Source organism: Lingula anatina, chromosome 6, assembly GCF_051362555.1.
Source record: "Lingula anatina isolate TDL-2025a chromosome 6, LinAna3.0, whole genome shotgun sequence".
Classification (NCBI taxonomy): Eukaryota; Metazoa; Brachiopoda; class Lingulata; order Lingulida; family Lingulidae; genus Lingula; species Lingula anatina.
In genome coordinates this window covers 5,381,689-5,392,584 of record NC_141772.1, presented here as the reverse complement: position 1 = coordinate 5,392,584, position 10,896 = coordinate 5,381,689, and positions in this window count along the sequence as shown.

Sequence of the window (10,896 nt, the reverse complement as noted above, 5' to 3'; positions counted from 1 at the left end):
AAAGGGGAATAATTAAAGTGTAGAAATCGACAGAGTGATGTCTGGAAAATAATGGAAATTGCTGATTTTGTCAGAAAAAAATATATCCATGGTAGCATGAGACGGTAATGACAGACTCTTTTAACAACCAAGTTGATCCGCGAACTAACTGATCCGCAGATCAAATATGACCGACCCACTTGAAAGCGTGCCGTGTAATTCCCGGGAGAAATCCATCAGGGAATTCCGTGGAGAGCTTTCAAGTGGGTAGGCCATATTTGATCCGCGGGTCAGTTAGTTCGCGGATCAACTTGGTTATGGAAAGAACCTAAATCTGGTAAAGGTGATGAAAATCAGTTTTGGAAAAATCTGCCCGGATGAGGTTATTAAAATAAATAATGGATGAATCAGTCAACGAGGTGGCGTTTATATTGGTTATTAGGGTGTAGGAAAACGTATGGAAAATGCCATCAAAACTCATTCTCGTAGAAATGAGACGGACGGGTCCTGTGGCAAGAGCGTGACTGGAATCCGCTTCACTAAGTACATATACTCCCCACCATTATATCTCTCTCTCTGCCAGTATCTCTTTGAAAAGAGTTTAAAATTTCATAAGATGCACTCATGTGTATGTAAATGTGTATGTCATCTATGTTGTTCCTAATGGTTTATTGTGAAAACTAATTTATGGACTTGCTGAGGAAACACTGTAAAAAGGACAAAAGATGAGTATTGCTCTGATACATATATTTAAGAAACGTGTACTCAAGTCACATTGATATTTTGAGGAATTTTGGATAATCCACAGTTTTATTAGAGGATTAGGGGAGAATTATTTTTCTCAGAAAAAGCGAGCTTTGGGATTGGTTAACATTATTTGACGTTAATGCGCCTGGTCAAAGACCTTCAAGACATGTTCTTTGTAGAGGAATGAAATTAGATATCACACGCAAAGTCCATTTTGGCGAGATTGGTGACGAGTGTCATTCTTCCCGAACTTAATGAGTGGCTCTATATGTTTATTGTACGTTAGGAAGTGCTTTACAGTGTTAAGGTTTATTGCATCTGTTTGGTTTGTCGTTTTTTTGGACAAGGCGCTTAAAAACTTTATTAGTTCACCTTCAAAGACTCCCAGAGTCTTATATGTTAGTCTTCATTATTGTTGACTTGAACTGACTGGTCTGTGTGACGTCTTTCCACAGTTAATGTAATTAATAGCTGTAATATCTTTTAGGAAACACATCCTTATGGCATAATGTTGCATTTACATGTAATAGACCAGTATGACAGAAAACGAAAATAAAAAATGAAAAGCATTAAAAAGTCGACAATGCAATAAGGTATTTTAGAATTTCGATAGCTAAATTGAGTTCAGTTGAAGATGCCTTTGTCGTTGAATTTTGCTGCTGTTTTTTTTTTTTTTTTTTTTTTTTTTTGCTAAGGAAAATGGTAATAACGTATATATAGATCTATGACTTACACATATCAGAGCGCGTTTTGTGATATCATCATGCTAGTTAAAGTATGTATTCAAGCGAGTTATCGCTGCAACAGTCATATTGAATAATGTTTGCGCAACATATATCTTGAATTACGTATGTGGCCTTTCTAACAAATTATTTCATAATTTAATTTCATCAGTTAAAGTATGACTAAGTTACTGTTCAACCGTATTTATATTTGATACCCGTTCGTACATTGTACTCTGCATTGTTCTTTGTCCATGTACCTGATATTCAGCTTCTTTCGTTTTTAAATTACTGTCTGTGAGTAGGGCTAAGGGTCTTTGTGCGTGCATACTTGGAGTGGAACAAAAGGAAAGTGGAGGAGACATAAAAACCCAACGGGACAAGACGACGTGCCACCTTGTTTGTTTGGCTTCCCAATCTTATTACCGTTGCATCACGGCTTGTTGTTATTGAATAACGCCTAAGAGAACAAACATCCCTTCCAACATCCGCTCACATAATAGTCACTATTAGTGCTGTAGTGTTCACGCCACTGTTTCAAAGGTTGTAAGTGATAGACCCGACGCGTCTAGACAGGCATGCACAAATAACAGATATGTCAGTTATCTTTTGAATAGCATGAGACGAAAAGCCAACTAAAATTACATTGAACGTTTTCCCCCGAAAATGAATTACGTGGGAATTCAAAACAGCCGCGAGCTTATCGAGGTAAATCAGTTTTTACATATTATTTCCAAGATGGTATTTTAACTTATTGCATAATAAAACCCGAGTCTGAATACTAATACAAGATATCAAAAGTAGGCCTGAAATAACCCCGAAAGCATCACAATGTAACCAAATGTATTTAAAATAATTCATGAGATTCTGTAATTTCGATCTTTTCCTAATATCTTCTTGTTATCAGAGTGGAATATTGGAGTCCATCAATCCCACACACGTACAGAACAGCACTGGTAGACAAACCAATTACGCATCAAGAATATTAGTTCATTATGCAATTTTTGCATTAAGCTGTTAAGAAAAACCTGCAAATTATCTCTTGAACGACATGCAGAGAAAGCCCAACTAGCACCTTTGCCATAATGCGTGAAGTGTCATTTTGAACCTCTTAACTGAGTGGAGTAGGCAAAACATGAATATCGAAAAGCTACAAAGCGTATCAGGCAGATGAATATGAGAGATAAGACGTTTCTGGGGACAATGACGACTGTTATGACTTTTCTCGTGTGCAGCGGCTTAGAAAAGGCTGCAAGGCAACAGTCTATGGGCACGTTTCAGAAGAAAAAAAAGAAGTAAATCCTATCGTCTTTGTTGGCAGAGCAAAAACTAAACAAACACAATGCCAGAGGCCCTCAGTAAATTTGGCAAAAGCTCACTTTCTTACAGTGATAGTGATGAGCACTGGCGCAATGTCAAAATTAAATTACAGGAAGAAGATAAGATATAGATAGAAATATCAATATCAATAAAACAATGAATGAACAAGCCAAGTGGGTCAAGGGATCAATAGCATTATCCAACATTGAAATCTGTGAAACGCTGACTACTTACGTCTACAAACCAGTCTGTCTGTGTTCAACTGAAGCACAGTGACATAGCTCAGAAATGTCTGTCTGTGAATTTTGTCCTATTACAAACATGTTTCACGGCAGTCTAAATAAAAAATGTTAAGAGTAGTAGCTGCCTAATCTGCGTTTCACAAAAATATATATCCTGATCTTTATCCAGTCTCATGATGAAGACCAATACAAATTGTGATTGTCTTGTCAATTATTTTTAAATATCAGGAGTGATATAGATCATTTGGGTGTATAATCGAGCTATATTTATTGGTGACCAATCGTTCTCAAAACGCTCTTATGCCAATACTAACATTTCAACTTTACCCAATTGGCTCGCTAACCGATGGAATAAATCAACGGTAAGCTTCAAACGTTTTGTGGAGCTGGCCCTTGCTTTAATTAACAGTTTTAAACGGAGCTATTAATACGAATCGATCTGAATGACACTGACATGTCCTAAGATGAACAAGAAAAAAAGTTGATAAGTTACAGTAGTACGGCGAAGATTCAGTTATTCGTAATAATCACCATTTGTTAATACGAGCTATCATATTGATTGGAATTTTACGTTCCTTAGACACATTTGTATACATTTCCAATCTCGCAGGTCAATTTGAACGTAGGATATTCCAATAAGTCTACTGGGCTTCCTTCGTTAACTATGCGTGTGGTCGTAAGTAGGACGAGGCAATTTACCCTAGGTGCTATAATTAAATTACTTGATTTTGTTGAAAAAAATAAACCGTTGTCTATGCGTAAACTTTACTGTTTTGTTCCTGTTAAATAACAGAGTATTTACGTAGAGTACCGACGCCAAATATAACCATTTTCAATGCCCAATGCTTTTATACAGCCTTTTTATTCTTTTTGTGGAAAAAGTACCACGGATGTAGAAAGTCAATTGGTTATAATAATAGCGACGGTCGAATGTTAAGAATTGTCACAAGTGACATTGCGGGAACAAGTGCCTATCTACTACGACAGTTTGGCTGTTCTCTTTCTCTTGTGTTGGATGGTGTATAACTTATCAATGCATTTTGAAGATTTAAGTTCTTGCATACATCCAGAAAAAAAACTAAGCCAGGACACGTTCAGAGAGAGTTCTGAATGGATGTAGGTCTAGAAAAGGTAAAAAAAACCCCGCCACATTAATGTACTAGCGATTAAAGTATAGGCCAAGCCTCTGCAGAAAACAATATGAGAGTCGACCATACACTTTTGTAGTGCGCCTGTGTACAGAGAACGGTCCACAAAGGTGTGTTGCTGAGACAAGGGAACAGGTACGTGTAAATTGCTATGCCACCTGTTGATTAAATTTTAACTACATACAGATTTTTACCGAGCGGGTTTACTCTAGTTCGAACGTACCTGTACATGTACATATAGTCAATGCGTGAACAAAGTGTTTTTTCCCGTCTTGCAAAACCGTCCCTGACCGAAGGAACCAATCAAAACAAATTAATTTGATTAACTTGATTATATCACAGTTATTAGCCAGCTTCCAAAAACTTAATCGTCTCAACGGGTTATTACGTGCATCCGATATGATCGTAATTAGTCTTTAACGAATACGTAAGTGACGTTACGCACGTGGCTGCAACGTGCCTCAGACACCGGCATAATCATAATCGATTAAACTAAACCCCTTTTGATTAACGGCGATGATTCGTTGTTTACCAAGACTTATAGAAAAGAGCGAAAACAGGAAGGAAACTGGCTTTGTGCACAAACAAATCACATGATCACCACTGGAATCTCACAAAGTATTTACTAGCCACTTTCCTTTGTATGGAAAATTTGCCAAGTTAAGAATCCCTCCTGTTGGTTGTTTCAGTAGTAGTAGTAGTTGTGTGTACATGTATGTGTGTGTGCGTGTGCCTGTCTGGATACGTGTGTGTGTGTGTGTGTGTATCAGCGCTCTTCACGCCAGAATTCTGAAGCAATCCCTGTCTTTTTTTTTGCAATGCTGTGGCAGTGGCTACCGTAAAATTTTTTTCTCCTTTGAACAAAATGGGGTATACATGCTGTAACGGAATGAGCAGTCTATTGATAGGTAGTGAGAGACTGATTTACATTTTACCTTTCTTCTGTAGCAAACATATTTCAGGGTCCAAAAGAGCAGAATGGTCGAGAACTATCTAGCTATCTATCTATCTCTCGGTTTCGCAAAATCCCTTCATGCGGAGTTTTACCTTGGCTGCCATGGGTGTTATAAGTACTTGTTCTGAATGATATCTTACGCGTAGGCTAGAGGGTTAATTATTTTTGTTGTTTTATCCCATGCAGGGCTTTGTTATCTAAATGCCCTGTAAAAACCATTCAAAGTACCTGTCTTCTTATCCGTCCAACACGTTACTTCACCGGCTGTTGTCTGGACTGATGGCTTGTTTTTCTCTTGCTGCGGTGCTGCGGTTTACTACTGCCGTGGTGGAATTACCTCCAATTTGCGTCTTTCTACTACGGTTTCTAAACAACAACCACGCTATTGAATTTTAAGCATGGTCTCGGCAATTCCAAAAGACCTTGAATAGAATGGAACTTAGCTAGTATTTTAATAGCAGCGCAATAACATCTAACACTACCTATCGAAGTATCCAATTTACTGAGGAAGTTTTCGGCGAAAGACCATTTTGCCTTAGGGATGAAGAAAACTTTCGGTTGATTAACATTTGAGTGTGTTTTAGGAAACGATTTAAATAAAAGTTTACCTTAACTTTAAGCCCCAAATTTCAACTTACTTCCATCCAAAATATGCCACTGAAGTTTAACAATTTTTTAAGTCTTAGAGTAAAGATCAGTTAATATTTCGCCTGTCAAGCTTTTGACTCAAAAGATGTTTATAAAACGCCCCCCCCCCTTGTTCTGCGCCTCTAGCGGTTTAACATTGCTTTAAAATCACGGAAAATGTCTTTTCTTTCCAAATATGTGTTCGCTTGCTTTCTTGTCGAGATTATGCGATCGATATTCATTTTTCGCCTGGACAAGCCTAGTTTTTTATCAAGAACAAAAGGCCCTTTTTGCTTCATTTCTGCTTGTAACTTCAACCTCGATCATAAAGACGTATGAAAAGGCGAAGCCCGTAAGTATTAGAACCCTTAAAGCAAATGTAATCTAATTCCGTCTAGAGCCAAGGACTATTCGTATTGTTTGGCGCATTTAACTGTCTTCTATTGTGATGGTTTTACGTTGCAACAGTAAAAGCTAGACAATCAGTCAAGGGCATTTGTCAAAAATTGATACCTACTTTCCTGAAGATATATATCATTTCGCTAGGACCGAATTGCGGTTTATAGTTGAGATTATTTATCAAAATTATTCCTACTCGTATGATCCTGAGGATATGTTATTTCGCCGGAGCTTAATTGTAGTTCAGCAAAAACCTACCCTAGAACGTATTGATTCTCTTATAAGGAAAACACATTTTATTAGGGCTACAGAGTGGAAATGCACAGTGTTTTTGAGTTGCGGGTTTATAAGTCGAAGATTAATGTTCTTCTTCTTCTGATATTTATTTCATTTTATCATTATCGCTATTCATTTACGTAATTATTATTATGCAAATGCGCAATTTTCGACGCAGGCCTCTATTAGGTCTGAACTTTTATTTAGTTCTTACGTTGCAGTTGTGTAAGTAAATTCGCAGAGGGGCCAGGACGTTCATTATTATCACTTGACTTCCCAAACCTCTCAGAAGAAATATAGGGCCCTCTTCAATTCCGACACACACACAGCTTACATGGACGGTGGTTTCTAAAACGTAAAATCATAATTTAGACCCGCATCAACCATCCTTGAAACTCTTTCACAGAATTTTGCTCTCCTCTATTCTAGGCCATTCAGGCTTTATATGTCTTAGTCTTATATTTCCACTTTGTCTATGTGATCTACCCTTGCTCTTTGGGGGTCCACACAGTCACTGTCTATTATAATCCATTCGTTGGCCTAAATTCGTGAGACACGCCATGCGTAGTCTGGGTCTGAAACTGTGTCTTCCCTCCCGAATGTTTCCTTTGTTCTTGTCTTTTACTGCGGTCTATTTGGATATTACTCTGAGGCGACGGACCATATTGCTGGACGCATTTTGAGGATTTTTTCTCCTTTTAGGGATTTCAGTCTCCAATTTGATTTTTAATCATTTAAAGGTTAAGGCTAATGAGGTGTAGGACATTTTTCAATTTTAACTACGTTTTCTGGACGCAGGCTTGTCTTCATACGAACGATTTCAATTTCGATTTCATTGCACTGCTGCAATTCAAAGAGACATGCATCTACTTAATGCTTTTTCAAGTGATTTGGGTATTTTTGTTTCCACTGCCAAATGAAAAATTTATGGTTTCATAAGGAGATCATTTATCGTTATGAATTTTGAGATGACATAACATTTCTCTTATGAAATCGTAGGTGGGCATTGGCGTAAATCTTTATCCGACATGCACGTTTACCAGCTTAGTCCCTGTAAACATCCCTGCTTTCACAATGACAAACAACACCTAAGAAAAGGGAATAACTTATTTGGCTTCCGTTTGTATAAATATAAATTTTCAATCTTTTTGTGGTTTCAGTTGTGCAGTTGTTGGCCTCTTTGCAACCACACACAAGAAAATGTGTGCACTATTTGTTTTGATATTTATTTTTATGCTTTAAGATAACGTAATTTTTATTTATCTAACATTATCTAATGCTATATAATAACTAACACTATTCTTTTACTAGAGGGACCTTTCAATAAAAGCGGCCGCTATCGGCCAAATTTCGAACACCATATTTGTGTTTGTCCTTTACTTATATATTCGCTTGGGTAATGAGGAGACATAAAGGTATTAAATGCCATAGCATTTGGTGCATTTGTGACCACGCCTTCCTACGCACTTTTGTATCTCCTAATTAAAGAAAACCAGGCTGTCATTTTTAAATATATATATCTTACTTAGCAAGCTGTTGCTTTTACAAGACAGATAGAAATAAATACCGACCATGAATAGCTGTTCCTTGGAACAATTGTTCTTTCCGCTTTGGAAGCAATTAAGCATTATATACAAGAACACATAGCACTTATGGATATTGTTCACCTGGAATTAAAATGGTTTCTTCAAACTTACCAATATCAGAGACAAGTTTCCATTGAAAGCTATCAAACTCCAAGTAGGGGACGAGGCTAATAATCTCATTCCTGACAAAATTATATATAAAGCAAGTTCGATTGATTATCTGAAATCAACATTACTTGGTACCGTAGTCGAACTAACAGCGTCTGTTTAACTAAAAGATTCGCTTATTGTGTCTTTTTAACGAAATGGTGCCGCTCTACCTGAACATGAATGTGTATATTGTCTTGAGCCACGAGATGTATCGCCGTAGTCGTAAAAGACCCAAAAAAACTCTTATATCACTTTACTATTATCACCATCGGCATCATCATGATCATCATCGTTATTATTATTATTATTATTATTATTATTATTATTATTATTTGTAAGTCTATCCATTGGCAACATCACTGCCGTATATATACTACACACTTTGTTTTAATGCCCCAGTGATAAAATGTCACAGTAAAATGAAGTTATATAGTAAACTAAGCCTATTGCCATGGCAAGAGTCCATTACTCTCTGTATTCAAACCTGTACTGTAACAGTTACAGATATCATTTGTCTGTTTATTTGTCGTTAGAATGCAAGACTGGAGTAAAGGTTTTCATTAATCAATATCCAAAAATATCATAGGTCTCTGACCAACAACCACAGAATACCTAGAAAGAAAAAAAGGAGATTTAGTAAAGACAACAGAATTAATAGCCCATGTTCTGTCTTTTAAGTGACAGTTTCCTGACGTGGGCACTCTGAGGACCTTACGCTTATTCTCAGAACTGGCCGAAGATGACCTATGCATGACGTCACAAAATCTTATTTTTCTATTAATCCCCAACCCAAGTTTACCTAGTTTGAACAAATTCACTTGAAGTCATTAAACCTAGAATGAGCCTGTACGGTTTGTATTCGCCATTCCAAGATTTAACTACTTAAATACCCGATGGAATTTTATCTGTGTAGTTGTGTACTCATAATAATGAAATTAAAAACTGTTCAATTTCCAGGTATGCTTTCAGCTATATTGCGTGGAAATTGACCAGTTTTAAATTTCATTATTATAAATATATTTAAATAGCATTTTTTCATTTATCGATATATATCGATATACATAAAAGCCATGCGTCTCCGATCAAAAATCATAAAACACCTAGTAAGAAAATTAGTGTTGCTGTATCTAGCATTCCTATTCACGTTTTATGTATTTGCTGCTCGTGCTAGAGTCAGACCGGATTATGTCATTGAAGTAAGTTAAATACTATGCATACATAGCCGTTCTTTTTGATAAATTTAAACATATATCTCTTACTCCTTGCATCGGCTTTTCACTGGTGAGGGCAAGAGAGGAAAGGGGATAAATTGACAGCTTGCGACACAGAGTTTAGTCACAATTGAAGTTATTTTCACCCTTAAATTTGAAACAGTGACTTTTAAAGCATTTATAGGGATACTAGAGACTGATAAATTCTTAGAGGAAATGGCAACTGCTAATAACCAAGAAATCTTACAATACGTGCACTTTCGTGACTTTTATCCTGGCTTTCCTAGCTTTTGCCTCACTTAACCCGTGTGAAATGACTGAGGTATACAGTATCTAGTAAAGGCAACATATAGGGCTAATCAGTGTTTCTCAGAATTTTGCAGTGGCGATTTCAGTATATCAAAATTGTTTTTCTTGCGTTTTGGTGTGAATTTCTCCACGTGCGTGTAGTTTTAAATATAATGTGGATTGCGTGAGACAAATTTATCACAAGGAATGGTAAAAAAATAACCATTGTTGAATAATCCCGCGGCTGGCGCTTCAAACAATCGGATAATTGATCCTGTATTTTGCTTACAAGAACTGTGCCCTCGCTTACAAGAGGTGTGCCTTTCGCTTACAAGAAATGTGCGCACGGGTGTATTTCAATATCCTTCATTGCATCATTTGCTGGTCGTTGCCCTCTTGTAAACGAAACCCAATGCAAGTGCATTTGTTATATGCGTGGAAACGACAGCCGTTGGATAGGTCAGCTACGAGTCTCTGTAATCACACTCTTGTATACCACAAAGAGTGCACCTTGTAACTAGTATACATAGGAGACAGAACGAACTGTAACCCAACCTCCAAGAATAAACGCATTGGTGAACCATCGGTCTGCAGACGCGTCCTTGGAGATTATGTGGGTCGCTTTTGTTTGCTTGCTTTTAAATAAGGACTCTCCTTTAAAGCGTTTTTTATTTTCACCTAAAATTGCGTGCACGGCTGCAAACTTGCTTTAAGTTGCAGGGAAATCGGAACCAATCTGGTCCGTTGATCATATGACCATATGACGATATTACTACAGGCCCTGCCCTTTATGAAAGGCTGGCAACCCGGTTTAACCAAACGGCTTCTTCTCTATAGAAGCCGTTTAAACCATTTAATTAATTTGCACCATTTTAGGACAATCTTCCCCTTTTATTTCCCATATATCTCAATGCATCTTTGTCACTTTCAAAAGCCAAGGTCCATTGGCATACTCTTTTATTCGAGAATGTATTTTCTAGATTGATGGCAATTTCCTCGTTCGGAATGAAACTAGCCAAGAACTCGGTTGGCTAATTGGTTTTTTCGGTCCAAGATAAATGGCCGGCCTTTGATTCAAATGGCAAAGTAACACAGTCTGCGTCAGTATACAAATAGCTTTCACATGCATGAATTTTCTGAGAATCTGCTTGCAGATGATAGAATGGGTTTGGTATGTTCGCATGGACTTCATTTCAAGTATCAATTGTTCGCAGAGATCACTCTTTTCATAAATCAATAACAATGA